Source organism: Falco peregrinus, chromosome 4 (assembly GCF_023634155.1).
Source record: "Falco peregrinus isolate bFalPer1 chromosome 4, bFalPer1.pri, whole genome shotgun sequence".
NCBI lineage: Eukaryota > Metazoa > Chordata > Aves > Falconiformes > Falconidae > Falco > Falco peregrinus.
In genome coordinates this window covers 51535971-51549315 of record NC_073724.1, presented here as the reverse complement: position 1 = coordinate 51549315, position 13345 = coordinate 51535971, and the positions used below count along the sequence as shown (strand labels likewise).

Sequence of the window (13345 nt, the reverse complement as noted above, 5' to 3'; positions counted from 1 at the left end):
AAAAACAAAAAATTCCAATTAAAAATATCTGCTAAAATTGGACTTGTAACGCCTGCTGCAATGTTACTGTTACCAATGCAGTTGCTGCAGAAAGCAGAGTACTGGGACCAAGTACAGAAGCACAGGAATTAACTCTTAGCTACTCCAGCAGGGCAGAGCCCTGTGAATCACGCTAGGAAGCACAGATCAAATCCTCTTATGTAAATATCATACAGGGCTGGCACTAATCCTCTGTGCACCCTAGGAGGACTGCTGATGTGGCATTCCCCAAATGCACATTTGCTTTGCGTAATTGTGGGCAGTCGTTCTTGGGCACAGAAGGCTGAAGTGTAAACCATCGTATTGTCTGCTCAGGGTGAGCAAAAACGCTTGGGGAAAAGCAAACTGAGCATGACCCTGGGTTCCCAGGTCCACTTCATACACCCCTTGTGGTCACTGCCCTCCCCACAGATGGGATATCCTCCCCCCAGCACAGTAATGTCTCACGCCTGGGTCAAAGCCTATGGGGACCCAGGTGTCCTGTCCCGGTCCCAGGTCCTGCTGGATCTCCAGAACCATGTCTCTGGCATCCCCTTGGGTTTCCCAGCAGTTTTCCACTTCAGTGCGGAGCGCAGAGGAGCCATCTCCTGTTTCACACCAATGTTTAACTTGCTGAATCAGGACTCCATGAACTGATTCAGACCTGGTTTCTGGTGACTAATGCCAGGCACTCCCTTCCTCCTAGGCAGCGGTACCTCCTCAGTGTTCCCAAGCCCTGTTCAGCCAGGCAGCTGCAGGACTGGAGACCAGATGTGCTGCTCTCCCCCACTGAACAAGTGGTGACAGATAAGGCCTTCTTTCAGTTGTGGGTTTTTTTCTTTTTAATTTATATTTATTTATATAACAGTGTCAATTTGTAGCCTGAATTTTAAAAGAAAAATATCTGTGTAGTTATATGGTCATAAAGTATAATCCCTGCACACACAGATCCTATAGTTTACAGGACTGATCTTCTCGAAGAGAGTCTGGGTGGGGTACTGTGAAACTCTTGCTGTTGCTCTGCTCAGTCAGCTGGGATCAGATGTGGAATAAAGCAAATATCTTAGGAATGCTTTTAGCATTGAAGACTTTACGATAGGCATAATTTTATCGATGTGAAGTTGTCTTCTACCAGGTTGTTTTATCATTCGCATGTAGAAGTCTAAGACTTAGGAGATCACTTTGAGTGAAAGGTCTGGCCTGATCTTTCGTTTGCCTTTCCTCACCCATCAAACACAAAAGCTGTAATATAATACAAACACAGCAATTTCACACTAAGACAACCATACAGCATCACCGCCAGGCACTCTCTGCAATTTTTCCCTATTTTGTTTAGCAAGATATTGAAAGCATTAGCAGTTCTATCACTGCTGCGATCTCTGTGGTTGCAGGAAGCCCACCAGTCCTCGCTGGCTCCAGTATGAGACTGCCTGCGCAGGTCTGGGGGATACCCCACATCCTTCATTCTAGATTATCAGTGAGACAGAAATGTTTGTTCTGCTGACCAGGCCCACCCATTGCATGCAATTTGTCTCTTGAAGGCTTCAGTGCAGAAGCCCCTGACATCCCCAGTGAGTTAAACCTTCTTAACTCATATTCTAAAAAAGCTTCAGAGATCTTTTTGCCTAGGCTGGATCTTCCTCTTGTGGGCTTTCTTGGGTGTCTTCAGTTTTATATCTTGAGTTAGATAATTTCTTATCCTCTGAAATATCTCTGGCATATTCATGAATCTGAAAAGTACTCCGCAGAACTTGTGGTGATTTGTGCTCTATCTGAATTTTTCAGTGTCAATGTAATTGGATGACCCAGACTCCCAGTCGAAACCAGTAAGATAGTGTGCTCTGACTGCAGGAAAGTCTGCTGCTGTTTTGAACCATATTTCTCATAGTTAATGCAAAGCTTTGACTCAGTTGTTGGGAAGTTGTTGAGGGTTTGGTGTTTTGGTTTTTTTTCTTTAATAGTTGCAGTATGAGAAGTTCAAGATGATGTAGATGAGGTCAGGCCATTTTGCACCACCCAATGCAATCCCTCAGAATTATCCACTGTGACAAGAAAAAACAAGATGCAAGGGCACATTGTGGTATGTCAGCTGATACTACACCCAGCTGGATTGCTCAAATCCTTGCAAATTTAAGGAAAATGGGTTGTATTAGAGCATTAACTTCTATTCTTTGTCTTCTGTGAATGTTTCTCTAATTTCTGAACAGTGGGATGTTTCACACTTCTTCGCCATGACATGCTGTGAAACGTTTGCCTATTGTCCTTAGGGTCTGGTAATGTCAATCACATTTTTTGTTCTTACTTGGAGCTCAACTTTTGATGCCATGTGAGGCCATGTCCTGACAAGGAGAAAACCTGATGACACAGCTGTAGTTTCAAATACTCCAACAGGTTCACTTAGGCATGCTATTGCACAATGACCTAGTTTAGAGCTATCATGGGAAGCAATTAATCTCTGTCACTCTATACTCATTCTAGAAGCACCTGAAGCCCTGAGAACTCCCTGGAGCCATGTCTCTTCCTGCCAGCTTTCTGTAGAGGGGTTCAGCTCTGCTCCAGAGCACATTTACTCACTTCAGTAGCCCAGAGCCCCTCCGGAGTCTCTAGGTGAAAGCAACTCTCAGTACAATAGCAACAGGAAAACTGATTGCACAACATAATCCACTGAGTTTTCACACCACCAAATTTAAAAGGAGATTAATTTCTTTTGGTGTCTGCATCAGGCAGTCATTGGTAGCTCGCAGTGTTATTCTGACAGTTTTCTTCCCCTTCAGCTCCAAAGTATTTTTTGTGGATCATATTTCCACCAAATCACAACCCTTTTCAGTGGTTGATTTCTGCAGAGAGCAGCAAGTGCCTGGACAGCTCTTCACACATGTCACTCCGGTTGTTGTGTGCCAACATCTCTGCAGCTCCTGCTTTCCTGGATGAGGCTTCCCTCCGTTTGGGCAACTCCACCTCCCTTGGCCTTTGTCTCTATATCATCTGCAAATACCATCTGGCCCAGGGCCCCCTTAAGAAACAGCTTCTTTTATCCGACCCATGGGATGCCTGTGAATGCATTGCACTTGGGCCTCCTCCAACTCTTTAGTCACTGGAAATGGTTCCTTGAAATGCTGCATCTGGCCTAAACGACTCACCCTGAGGCTGGGAATCCACAGCTGATACCTTTAAAAAAACACCCTGATTTTCTGTCTCGGTTGGTAGCCTATCCATGGCATTATCTTCCTCAGCTAACAAAATATGAGTTGCCTTTGTGCAAACTCTTTTAAAAGTAAATGTTAATACAAGACTTTCTGACGGCCTCCCCCTGGGCACGCAGACTCCCTCTGTTACTCATTCTGAATTCAGTCCATGAAGCTGTGCCTCACTTAAACCATCTTCTGACCAGAAGCAGAGGGAAACCCCCAGCAAAAGCTTCCTCAATGCAAATAACCACCTCTGTGGAGGTTGCCCTATTGCTGCTTTGTGGTTTGCTGTTTATTCGGCATTTCCAAGGAGCCAAGTTTCTGCTTTTTTCCTTCCTGCACTGCAAGAGAAATGTTACGAGACTTTGCTTTGCAAGACGCACAGCCTACATATTAAAAATTGTGGCAAAAGTCTTTGGCCTTGCCATCCAGAAGTACCGTCAAGATGCTTTCCTGCTTTCCTTTTACCCTCAGAGAGTATTATCTCAATGACTGGAAAGCCCTCCTACTCAAGACCAACAAATTTCTTCTTAGAAGAAATACTTTTTCTGTTCTGAGCCTACTGCTGCAGGTGCAAAGTATCAAAGGCTACCAGGGAAAGGCAGTAACATGCCCAGTGTGGAGAGCAGCGTTGCCTGCCTTTGCTGCTGCTGGCTCAGAGGCAGCAATTACAGTATAAAGCTGCAAAACATGTTATTAATAAAATACAGCACCATCTTTTGGAGGAGGTGCTGTCTGGCCTGGTAATTTTAAACTACTTATTCTCTCACCTATCTACAAAAGAGCAGGGACTGGGGACTGCAACCTAGAGGCAACTGAGCCGCCAGAAAGGTAATGGTTAAGTTAAAGCCATGCACAGATTTTGTGCAGAGGAAGGCTTAAGTCAAGTCAAGGCAACAACAAGAGGCTCGCAAGACTCTTCTGACCCTGAATCTGGCCCTTGAACTGGGAGCTAGACCTGCAGAGTCCTGCTTTTAGGTGATATTTTACTTGTCTCAGTAAATGAACAGCAACTGCTTTGTCCTTGTTATCAGAGTGAAAGAATATTGACTCATACTTCTGCCAATTTGGTTTATGGTTGCTGCATGGTCAAAGATTAGTAGGGTGAGCTAAGGCCTTGATTCAGGTGGGTTACCAATACTTTTGCAATAAAGCATTTAATTAAGACTTTGTCTCTAGTCAAATAGATGTTCTTATGAAGATTAAATTAGAATTGTACTTAATGAGGTTTTCTTCTCTTTTTTTTTTCTTTTTTACTTCTTCGCAGAAAAGAAAGACCTAGAATAATTTCTTACTGTGGCAGTACAATCTCATTTAAATTTATAAGCCCTGTAATGACTTTCATATAGCACAACAGCTGACATGTAAAGATAAACAGCATTATTTTATTATTTCTGTGACTCACTTGACATCAGTCCACATTTATTCATACCTTGAGAAACATACTGATGGGTAGGGAAATTTGTTTTAATTATCAAGCAAATGAATATTTTAGTTAATTTTATTTATGGTGTATATCTATCACTGTAATAAAAACGCAGATATTTAGGGCAAAAGTCCTTTCTGAGTCCTGTGGCTTGTGATCTCAGATTTGTAGGCATCAGACAGCTTTTTCATTAATTTAGGTCTGTGGGGGAGCTACAGTTAGTAATACTGGTAAAATAAGAGCTGCTGAATGTTCTTTCTATGTGACCTAGCAATTGTAGCACGTGCCATCACCTGATAACTTAGTTGTTCTCTTGTACAGTCCTCGCTATGATGGGTTCAGATACTTGAACTCTTTCTCCTCTCTGGCTATCAGATGGCTCTAAACAGTGAGTGTGGTCTAACAGGCTCTATGCAGAAGGCTCTGCCTTTTTTTTTCCCCTGAAGGGGAAATTGCTTACTGCGCAGGGTTCTGGGCTCATGAATAAAAGTACTGGGTGCCTGGCCGAGACCCCTCTATCTGTGCCTGTCTCCTTCTTGCTGAAGGAAGGCCAGTTTTCTAAATTTTTTCCCCATCATTCTGAGTGTGAGAGTTATTGATCCCCCATTGCCAAAGATATCTGAGACCTTCCCAGCCATCTGCTGTTCCTCTGGGACTGTGATGCTGCACCTCTCATCTCTGTGGCGTGACTCCGGTGGTTTCCTTTTGCAGAGGCAGGAGATGGAGATTGGTAGCCTTCAGCTCAGATCCTGTCATACCTAGTAATGTGACTGCCTTCCACTTACCTAATGTACTGTAAACTTTCTCTTATCAGTAAAAGTCTCTGACACAGGAGGAACCCAGGAAGTTATAAGAGGCAAAAAAAGACCCAACTATAAAGGCACTTAAGTTCTAAGTGATGAAGAGATCAGTCATAGACTGCTCCACTTACTCATTCTTCCAGCTCCTAAACACTTCTGTAAGTACTATATAAAACCAATAAGCAGCTGAGTTCTTCATGTTGCTGAAGAATTGATATATGCATGTTTCAGTTCTTCAATTTGTTACATACGAAGCCAGGAATGAAGAACAAAACCATCTATGTGAGAAGAAATCACTTAAATACAACTATTTGAAGTGGAGGAAAGGGTACTACCCTACAACTGGGAGACCGACTTTTTCTGGGTGTTCCCAAAGTTATGCTTTCTGCTTGTCTTCCTCTGATGATTTTCCATATCTCCAGTGTCCCACTGCTTTTTGTGCTGTACAGCTTTTGGTCATGGGCTTCTTTTGAGTAAGCAGATACAGCTGAAGTTTTCATGATGCCTGAAATCTTTAGTTGGAAAAGATTCAAGGCAAATACAAGAGGCCACCAAATCCCTTCCTGTTACCAGTAAATAATTGTCAAAGACTACAGAGAATGTTGTAGACATGTCAAATTTTTGGTAATCTCAGAAGCAGAAAGGGAAGATCCTAATGTAAATACCAAGTGGTATCTGTCCTGGGAGGCCAACATGCCAACCAAACTGAAAATAGCTCTTCAAGTAGAAAACTGCCTGCAGCTTTAATCAGCTTTAGCTACTTTTTTTGCAGAGTACCATATTTACCAAAGTGTAGGGCAACCTTGAATGTAAGGTGACCTCTCACTGTCTGTTTTAGCAGGAAAAAAAAAATCAAATATCACCATGTGCTGAAAATTCCCTGAATTATCATTGCAACCCAGAATGACCCTTTCTCTGACAAGCCACCCCCAACGCTTGATGGAGATGAGAGAATTAATGTGGAGCAGGAAGTATGTTGGTGGTAAGGACTGGGCTTGTTCTTAGATGAGACAGTCACTGGTTCCATGGGAAGTCAAGAAAAAAAAAACAGCAAATAGAAGTTGTACCTCTTTAAAACTTGAAGGGTATTTCCAGGAGAATTTCTGGAGAGAAGTGTACAGAAATGACAGAAGTGTACAAAAGACTTTAGTAAAGAGTATGTGATTTGTGCCTATGATACTGTCCTGGTTTTGGCTGGGATGGAGTTAACTTTCTTCTTAGCAGCTAGTACAGCAACAACTGAAAACATCAGTGTGCTATCAACATTGTTCTCAGATCAGAGCCAAAACACAGCGCTGCACCAGCTACTAAGAAGAAAGTTAACTCCATCCCAGCTGAAACCAGGACATATACATGGATAATGACATGAATGCCACCTGTAGGCAATTATGTAGTTTATGGGATTCTACAACATAACCCATACATTGGTGGAAATAATTATATCAGTAATTAAAGGTAAACCTTGCATCTAGATCCTAGGATCAACAACTGTGGGAAACCACAGCAGCTTCAGTATTGGGTTTGGTAACCAGATTATAAAAGAAGGAACCATGAGCTACAGATATTCCTTGCTAGCAGCAGTGCCTTCAGCTGGCATTTCAGGATGCTATTATAAGCGTCCTTAGAGATCCTTTTGAAACATTTGATAACGTCACAAGGGTAATTACATTTTTGTCCAACTTTACCCGGGAAATAAGGCACCTGGAGACAGTTAACGCCTTTCCTACATGCAGCCAGCCAAATCCCATGCAGAAAAGCTGCCTTCTGTTTCTGAGCGCTCCTTTGCTCTCTGTGCAATTTGTGATTGCAACGGTGAGATTGAATTTGTGGCATAACAGCTCAAGTGGAAAAAGTGCACATTAATTCCAGAGGTTGGCTAAAAGTCCTAAATGTAGTACATCCATCCCAAATTCTACAAAACTGACCATTTCTACATTGGAATCTCCTATGAAAATTACTTCATTTACTTTAGTTCGTTCATGATTTAGGCTACAATTCCTTTGGGAATCAGATTAATGCTGGTACAAGTCCAAATGCCCAAGTTTCCACAGAGGAGTCTTCTCTCCCTCGTTCCCCCACCTCTGGTTCCAAAACCTGGAAGAAACCTGGAGGTTTCCCAAATCATTAAAGGTTTCTAGATTTATTTAGCTAAAAACAATTTTACTGTATGTAATAACAGGTTTGAACAGAAAGAGTACCCCGTTTTTTTAAAATTTTGCAATTCTTCTGGCAGTTCCAAACTTCCCGGAAACTGCTGAAGACATCCTTCAGATGTTTCGTCCTCATTACACTCATAGTCATGGGATTGCCTGGGCTTAGGTGTAGAACTCAGACTTTCAGCTTACAAAAAGTTTGTTGGGGGTGGTTCCCAAACGTTTCTGTTCACTCAGCCAAGCAGAACATAAGGAAAAATAAGGAAGCCAATATAAAATTATTTTGTTTGGACCTGTATCCCAACATTGCGCATAGTTAAAGCGCTCAGAGCCACATGAAAACATGGCTTTGAACCACAGAAAAGTCATGGCTCAAGGATGTATTACACATGCATGAGGACTACATGGATGACTTGACAGCTTACAGATGCTGGGGAGGAATACATTTCAGGAAGGCCAGGGCCGTAGATCATTGCCTGGCATCTCTTCAGCTCTGTAAACTGTTCTCTCCCGGATCAGGTTTCAGAAAGGAATGCTGTCACGGGAGATTTTACACCATGACTAAAACTGCTGACTTTCCAGCAGGATGTTGAACCTCCCATTCCAGGCTCAGCGCTTGCTTTATTTACAAATGCAGCCCCTAGTTTTTACACGGCGGAAGAACAGGGGTAAATGCTTTGCCTTGGGAGCATTATGTGTGAGCGGAGAAAGTACCACTCATCTCCCCAGCACCACAGTCTCTCCTCCAGAACAGTAGGAAAAGCCCTCATCTGCAGTCAGGGAGCTATTAGAAGGAAAGAGCATGAAAAGGAATTGGAGTTCACTGTCAGCTTTGATTCCAGCAGAAAAATTACCTATAGAATAGAGCATCTGAGGCTGCAATGTATCTTCTGTTGCATTCTTCATGCTAGGAGGGAGGATCTGGACAGGGTCTACTGCAAAGGCAACAGCTGCAGGGAGGTTTTGTGGCTGCGTGGTTCTACTAAAGACCTGGCACTCTGTAGATTGACTTGGGACAACTCCTAGAAAACATACCTTTTGCTGTAAGGTAACAAACCACCAGCCAGGGGACAAATCTTTACTGGCAATCACACCAAAATACTATTTTTAGTGAAGTAATGGGTAGTCAATTATTAGTCTGAAAGTTCAGTAATACTTAAATGGTGACAGTTTCTATAATGTTATAGAAAGATGAAGTTTCCTATTAGCTGCTCTTTCATAGTAGCAAAAATTTACCTCAAAATACAAAAGTTCAAAATGGAAACCCATGTAAGCATTGGTAACTTGTGCTGTGGGCTTGGTTCAGTCGCTGCCAATGTTCACAAGTTCTTTATGAGTGACAAGATTTTATCTTGAGTCCCAGCTTCCTGAGTCATGGGATTCTATGATATTCTCCCCTCTTTCCCTTCCTCTCCTGTCAAAGGATGACTTGGCAACCATCATGGAAGTATTTGAAGCTGCAGGCTTCCTGAAGCCGGAAAAAAGAGAAAGCAAACAAACCCACCTTTAATGTGTATATACATACGCATGCATACACCCATACACCCATAGGTATATGTATATATGGTATGGATGGGTGCGTCCATGTGTATCTGTCCATCTGTACGGAGTGAGGCAGGGAGAGAGAGACATAAACATCTCATGATCTTTGTGAAAGCATGGATTTCAGCTTCTGCAAGGCAGTCAGCTGCAATGCTAACCTTCTGCAAAAAAAAAATAATGAAAGTTTGGAGCTACATAGTCAGTTTGGAGAAGACTCCTCATGCTGCCACGGGAGGCCCTTTAGGAGATAGCACAGTTTATGGCTGGGTCTGGCAAGCACTTGCTCCACTTCAGCAGCTTTTCACATGGATGGAAGTGGTAGCCAGCGAGGAGCTACCCATGAAGGAGCACAAGACCTCTGTCTCTTCAAGCAAGGGATTCCAGCACCCTGATACTGCACTTCGTTTTCGCACTCGTGGTAGTAAAGTTTGCATCATACTTTGTGAGGTCAGAAGCTAAGGATTCAAAAATTACATTCCTCCTCATGAGTAAGCTTTAGCATGATCTGGAATGACTCATCAGGTTAAAGGCTTGTAAGGCCAAGCCATTTATGAAAATAGGCTTTTAAGTATTGGCTGAGTTTTCTGAGAAGGAAATTTTGTATAAAAAGCATGAAGAATTGCATCCAGTAGGTACTAAATATTGAAATAACATTTTTGTCGAGGTAATTCTATACACTATAGACTTTCTTATTTGTCCCTTATGTTTTTTTCTATATGCCAAAATAAATTTTAAACAGAAAAACCAATACATAAATGCCATCAAGTATTATTGCCATCCAATATATCCAGACTCATTTAGTTAACTTGTCAGGCTTAGTTTTTACCAAGCTCTTTCTGTGGCTATGACAAATTGTATCTCCAAATCTGATTATTCATTAAATGTCTACTGTGAATTTCAGGCTCCCTCATGCTTAAAATACAGTGGATGTTTAATGGGATTAAGAATTAAAATATGTTTCTTAATTTTATTTAATTTATGACTTAAAATTACAGAATTTAAATTCTAAGGACACTGCAGAACACATCAATTAACCGTACTGAGCTAATTAACTTTTTAAATAATTTTTTTTGCTACAGCACATAAATTTTCAGACCTGAAAGAAACCACTGGACTGTTTATTACTGAGATTAGCTTAAAGGCTTTGTTTTGATTTCAGTGGTGGACACATTTTAATCTATTTTTTTAGTTAATAATGAATGACTGAATCCTCATTGCAGAAAGATTCAATGATGAAATTAAACATTATTTTGGAGTATTGTTTCCCACTGTTTCTTGAGTGCCATAATAAGATCTTGGGAAGCTTGTTGCAGGACTTCAGAGACATGAACACCTCACTTCTGTGCTGTAGTAAACTACAGAAATTTTGCTCTCCTGCAGCTGGGGAGCAGGCTTAGAGCTGAGGTTCTCATCACCTGCTGCACAGAAACCCCTGAGCCCGGCCCCGTGCACACCTATAGTGCACACCTATAGTGCACACCTATAGCTAGCTGCTAGCTATGGGAGGTTCCCACGGATTCCTGTAGATTCTGGCTTAAATGGTTTAACCCCGGCTGGTAATTAAGTACCACATAGCGCTCACTCGCTTGCTCACTCCCCCCTCACCCTGTGGGATGGGGAGGAGTGTTAGAAAGGAATGTAAAACTCAAGGGATGAGATAAGAACAATATAATAATTGAAACAGAATAAAAATGAAAGTAGAAGAATAACAATGACCGGTGCCCAGCTAATCCTCCCAGAAATGATCTGTCTGCCCCAGCCAGCCCCCCAGGTATACATACCAGGTATGGCCTCCCATGGTACGGAACACCTCTTTGGCTAGTTGGGTCAGCTGCCCTGGCTGTGTGCCTGTGGAGGCTGGGAACCTCCCATAGCTAGCAGCTAGCTATAGGTGTACACTGTAGGTGTGCACGGGGCCGGGCTCGGGGGTTTCTGTGCAGCAGGTGCCGAGAACCTCAGCTCTAAGCCTGCTCCCCAGCTGCAGGAGAGCAAAATTGGCTCCCAATTCCTTGTGCCCCTCCAGCCCTCTCACTAACAGGGCCTGAGGAGCTGAGAAGTCTCACATCAAAGCCAAAACACAGCACCGAGCTGCTCCTAAGAATAAAATTAACTCCATCCCAGCTGAAACCAGGACAGATGGATTAGAGCTCTGTTGTACAAATCGCAGTATATTATTTTCATATGCCTGTTTCTCTGGAGAAAGGGGTTTTTTATCCTTTTGGTCATAAAGATGACATATCATATCATATCTATCTATCTATATGTATATATATGTATAAATTTTTTAATGAACTATTGTCCCTGTGTGGCGGACTTGACTTCTTCCATGCAAGGCTGTAAGAAAACCTTAAGCACAACCTTGGGTAAAATTTGCTTGAGAAATGATTTGTAGCATGCAGCCAGCCACCACTTCATTATGGCCATAGGAACCCCCTCCCTTCTCAACAAAGCAAAAAATTTAAAATAGGACTTTGTGTGCAGAGCCTGATGTTATTGCTGCTGTCTTCAGCTGCAGTCCTGTCATTTGTGACAGTTGCATAGTTTACTCAGCTCAGGTCTTTACAGGCTGAGAATACGCAAAGAGAAATGCAATGTTTATGAAAATGCCATTTAAGTAACAAGCCAGAAGGAGGACACAGTGTGAAAACAACTTTAAAGGATAACACAAGCTTCCCAGAGTTGTCCTGATAGATCTTTTAAACTGTCTTAAGTGGGAAGGAAAATAACCCCTGGACAACTTGCCAAAGATTGCTTCTCCTTCACAAGTAACTTCAAAATCCAAATGAAAGACTTTTCTAGGAGATATTTGCTGCTTCAGCTACAGGTACTGGGCTAGGGAATGTATTCATTCAAGCAAGTTCTACGTTTTGTGTTAAGAAGACCTCGCCAACTTTAAACTGAACTGAAAATCAACAAATCTTCATGTCTTATTAGGCAAACACCTGTCAGGAAGATTAAGATTTAATGCCAATAGGTTACATTTCTTGCAGGCCTTTTATCTGTGATATCTGTGATGATATCTTATTCTCTTCTTTCTCTCCATGACATGTTCCTCTGTGGCATCCTCTTCTGCACAGAAGCAGCCCCCTGAGTTCATGTCATCTTCCTGTAATCCATTTACAAGTCCCTTTTCTGCTGTGGTACCTGTGAAAAAAACAGCTGCTGTTTAACAGCTCAAGGAAAGCACTTGTAAAACAGGAGCTACATTAAAAGTGTAAGAAATTGTGATACAGGTTTTTTTACATTTCAGCGTCTTCCCCTCTCCAAAACAAGTACAAGGCTTGATCTCTCAGAGTCTGATCTACAAAGGGCAACTCAAGTGCAACATGGAGCATTAAGAACCTGTGGGAGGTTCTTATAAACATGAATTAAATATTTAAAAATAATAATATGTCCACCTAGCCCCAGTTAACTGAGGCTTGTTACATTGGTAGCCATTTCGTAGCCGGTGGACTTTCTTCACCGCTTGGCAAATACAGCTGGAAAATAGTTTTTTTCTGATTTGTAAAACTAGCTTGTGCCACTGCCAGTTTTGGATAGTCACATGAATACAGTTTTACAATCTAAGATGGAAAGCCTAGTTAAAGCCATAGCAGGCAACAGGCCCTGACTGGCAATAAAATCATCCTTAAATCCTAGATGTTCCTCAGTGTTGGACCGAAGGGGCTGCATTTAAGGCACTGTCTGGCATTCACAGCATTCAGGGCAAATTTTGCCATTCAATTTTTGAGGAAAGAAATGTGGTCTGCAGTTAGGGATGGTTTCAACAGAAAGCAATTAGGATAATGCAAAAAAATCAGCTCTTTCTGTATTCTCTCCCTGGTGACTCCACGTGTGGCTACACAAGTCATTTGACTTTGAGCAGAAGGAGGTAACACCTACCTTCCCACGCTACCTTCCCACGCTGCCGTGAGGTTAGCTTCATGTTTGTAAAGCCCTCTGGCAAGATTAGGAGCTAGATATGATTTGGGAGCCCTATGTTCCTGCCTCCGACACCACCTTGAGATCCAGGGCTACTTTGGGTGGTGGAGTCAGCTGGTGCAGGCTGGTGGCTGAGGGCTGCAAGCAGCCTCTGCCGTAGCCACTCTTCTGCCAGTATTAATGTACAAAGCCAACTTTGTGAGGCTACGCTGTGCTTTAATTATGTTTAATTTGCTCTGCCTGTCATTTTCACTATGCAGCTGTGTCTGTTTTGTTGTCTTCCATTGGTTCTATGGT

General features: G+C 42.4%; 1 long non-coding RNA gene across 5 annotated transcripts in view; it reads right to left on the bottom strand.

Moving 5' to 3' along the window:
* The window catches only part of LOC114012312 (uncharacterized), a 33541-nt gene that overhangs the window by 5481 nt on the left and 14715 nt on the right, over positions 1–13345 (bottom strand). For 2 of the 5 annotated variants that reach the window (XR_008746785.1, XR_003554705.2), the window contains exon 3: positions 7557–12271. This is a non-coding gene — a long non-coding RNA (uncharacterized LOC114012312). Of the gene's footprint in view, positions 1–4571; positions 6536–6577; positions 12272–13345 lie in introns of those variants that run through there. The other 3 variants (XR_008746784.1, XR_008746786.1, XR_008746783.1) reach the window with 3 other exon arrangements.